Source organism: Rousettus aegyptiacus, unplaced genomic scaffold, assembly GCF_014176215.1.
Source record: "Rousettus aegyptiacus isolate mRouAeg1 unplaced genomic scaffold, mRouAeg1.p scaffold_m13_p_9, whole genome shotgun sequence".
Lineage (NCBI taxonomy): Eukaryota > Metazoa > Chordata > Mammalia > Chiroptera > Pteropodidae > Rousettus > Rousettus aegyptiacus.
In genome coordinates, this window is record NW_023416312.1 from 12,969,094 (window position 1) to 12,972,598 (window position 3,505).

Below are 3,505 nucleotides of genomic sequence, written 5' to 3' on the forward strand. Positions count from 1 at the left end.
CTGAATGATGGTAGCAGTCATATTGAGTTGGGTCCTGCCATACGTTGCATGGGCATTTGCAACCAGGAATCACTTTTTGTGTTAATTTCTTAAATTGGAATTTACTAAAGCCTGGAAAAATAGTAAAATTGCACCAGATACATATGTGACAGATACCTGTCCTTTAGATTTTTCAGGCTATTGTTTTGGTTTTATTCTGTCAAAGGCTAATCAGAGACAGGTGAGCTCCTTGGTTTTCTTTTGCGGCCAAGTGGATCTTTTTAGTTTACTTTCTCTGAAATGCAACATTTTAGTATCCTGGAATGATGCACAGACATCAGTTTCAAGTGCCTTATCTCTCTTATCTGTATGGCTATTCAAATCCTTTGGAAAGAAAAATGACTGAATCCCTAACATGTCTTTACAAGGAAGTCAATTTTATTAAAGATATCTCTAATTGCTCCAAGGTTCTTTCTTATGCTGTGCAGAAATAATTTTATTAATTTAACAGCTGTGACCCCTATTCTTCCCAAGTATTTTTTTCAAACTGATCATCAGGAAAAACCCTTAGATGTGTTTTTTATCATTGAAAATACCTAATGTCTTTTATACCCGTCCACCACTTAAACACATGTGTGCACACAAATTCAACTGCACACAAACACACAAACACAGGACTAGGCTTTCTCTTTCCGAGGTTAAACACCTCTGTGTCCTCAAACTTTCTGCAAATAAAATATTTTCAAATTATCTTTATTCTGGTCACTCTGCCACATTCATCATGGTCTGTCAACTCCTCTCTAAAATTTTGAATTTCTTAAATAACGCAGACCTGATATATGTTTGGCCATTCGAAGGAGATTAAAACTATTGCCTTACTTGTTCCCCCGGCCCCCCAACCCAGGGGAAATATAAAAAACATATAACAAGATATCTACCCTCAACAAGGTTTTAAGTATACATACAGCATTATTAATTGTAAGCACAATGTCGTACAGCTGATTGCAACAGATTTTTTTTTTTTTTTATCTTGCTGTTTCTGGGTATAAAGTTTCAGTCATGCAAGATTGCCTCATTTGTTTTGATTTGACATTCTATGAAATAAGCTTGTTGTATTAACCTTTGATTTAAGTAGAAGCCATAAATCATGAAATCTTAGACTCACACAATTGAAAGGGACATTAAAAACCGTCCAGTTTAAAGACTCATTGAAGTATATTTTAATATAAATTCCCATTAAACTAGATATCTGAAAGATTGCATCCATGTATATGATATTTTAGAATTTGACAAATTTTACATTAATCCTATTGAATTTCATTCTTTTTGAATTCATTAATTATCACTATCTACACATTACAGCAGATAACTATAATCTTATGTCTTTTGATTTGAAAGATTATTATATGAATGATTTTCATTTTCATTGTATTTTAACTCTCTTAGATATTTCATTTAATTAAGCCAATATTTTGTAATTTTCTTTATTCTGATCCCAGTCTTTTAGTTTTCTGTACTACTAGTAACCTTGGTTACATAAGCCAACATTTAAATGATGATAATACTAGTCATGCCAAGCTATAGGAAAAGAAATGCTATACCTGAGTCATCCAATTTACCTTTCATAATCTATATATAATTCTGTGGCTACAACACAAAATCTAAATGCAAATAAATGAAGCTTAACTGTCTTACAATTATTCTACAAAGAGCACAAGTACTTTGACTTAATGAGCATACTGACATATAATATTTCTGTTATCCTGTAACTTCTAAAGTATTCCAGAAAACGGTGTGAGGGAAAAAAATGACCTAGGGAAAAGGGTTGTCATGAAAAAGTCTCTCACTGGAGACTATAGAAAGTGAATTCACTTTACATCCTTCTTTCCCTCTTTCACTAACAGTCACCATTACAATGTCTTTTTAAGAGAAAGAAGCAACATAAAACTTTGTACTGCAGAGCATCTTTATAAGGAGGATAAATGAAAGCTTTTCTCATGGTAAAGAAAAAAAATTCAGAAATGTAATTCTGTGGCAAAGAAAATAATTTTTGTTAATATTGAGAGTAACCTATGAAATATTAAATGAAATTTCTATGCCAAGATATGAAGTTAATTGGCACAATCTTTCTTTTTTTTTTTTTTTTTTTGGCAAGGCAAGCTTTGGTTGATCTCACAGGTTGCAAGGACCTTGTCAGCTTACAATCCCTTATTATTTTTTTATTTTTTTACACCTATAGTGCCTGGTCTTCCTAGGTGGTCTCCCATCCAAGTACTAACCAGGCCCGACCCTGCTTAGCTTCCAAGATCAGATGGGATTGGGCTTGTTCAGGGTGGCATGGCCACAGTGGCACAATCTTTAAAACTTTATTTTGCTAACTGTATACATACTTTATCTTTAAATTTTAAGTCTAAACTTTTAAAAATAAAACCCACTTAGAGGTTTATCCAAGTTAAATGATAACATATTCAATATAAGAAAATGTAAATGTCTCATGAAATCTAACTAGGATAGATAGATAAGACTTTTAAAATCACCAAACACTAGAAAATTAAGCTCTTTCTCTCATAAAGGAAACTGTTCACCATTGCAAAAGAGCTCAAGTTCAATGTTACATGGAAGAAAGTAGATTTTGTTTCTACTGGTCAGAATTTTTTTTTACTATTAATCAAGCCACTCATAACAATAATTTCATTAAGACAATAATCATAACACTATAAAATATTATTAAGGCATATTACAAATATTACTAAATATATTTCCTTGTATAAAAATAAATTTTATTTCCTTATACAGAAATATTACTAAATATATTTTCTTGTACAGAAATAAACTCTTAGAATAAATTCTACCTAGTGTCCTACTTCTCCCCTTTGCAAGCCTGATTCATCTTTCACTAGGAGTTTTACTAGAAAACTCTCTCTACTATTTATAGATGTAAGGACCTTAAATCTTTTCTTCAGAAATAGAAATAGAACTCATCTGTTTCTCCTCTTTTGTATACATGATACTGAGCATTTTCACAACAGTGATTCCTGTATTTTCAATTGGCTCTGGTTTATATTCATGTAAATTATGGTGCTAAAATTTGAACACAGTGCAAAATCAAATTCTCATCTTTGGCATTCTAGACATTGTATTAATGATGAATTAAGACTTAGATATTAACTGTTTTTCTGCCCACATCTTACCATTCATATGCTGAGTTTAATAAGTCTAAAATTTTAATCCACTCTAAAAGTAAAATCCCTAAACCACAAGCTTCTCCAACACTTTATGTGTGTACTTCCAATGTTACAGAGTAAATAAGGACACCAACTCAGGTATTGGTGTACTCAAAATAAATTAACTTCTCCCAACCTCCACTATTGTATAATTATGAAAATTATACCCCCCTGACAATGTGGTTAAAAAGAAAATTAGAAAATATCAATTAAATTCTATTATGTCTAGCACATACCAAATGTAAAAATTAATTATGCACGATAATGGTATATTTTATATTAGGTAGCCCTGAGCATTTTAA

General features: G+C 31.5%; 1 pseudogene; it reads right to left on the minus strand.

Annotated features, from left to right (window-relative positions):
• Nucleotides 1–2,209: 2,209 nt before the first annotated feature.
• LOC118608102 lies at nt 2,210–2,328 on the minus strand (annotated as a pseudogene).
• Nucleotides 2,329–3,505: the final 1,177 nt, after the last annotated feature.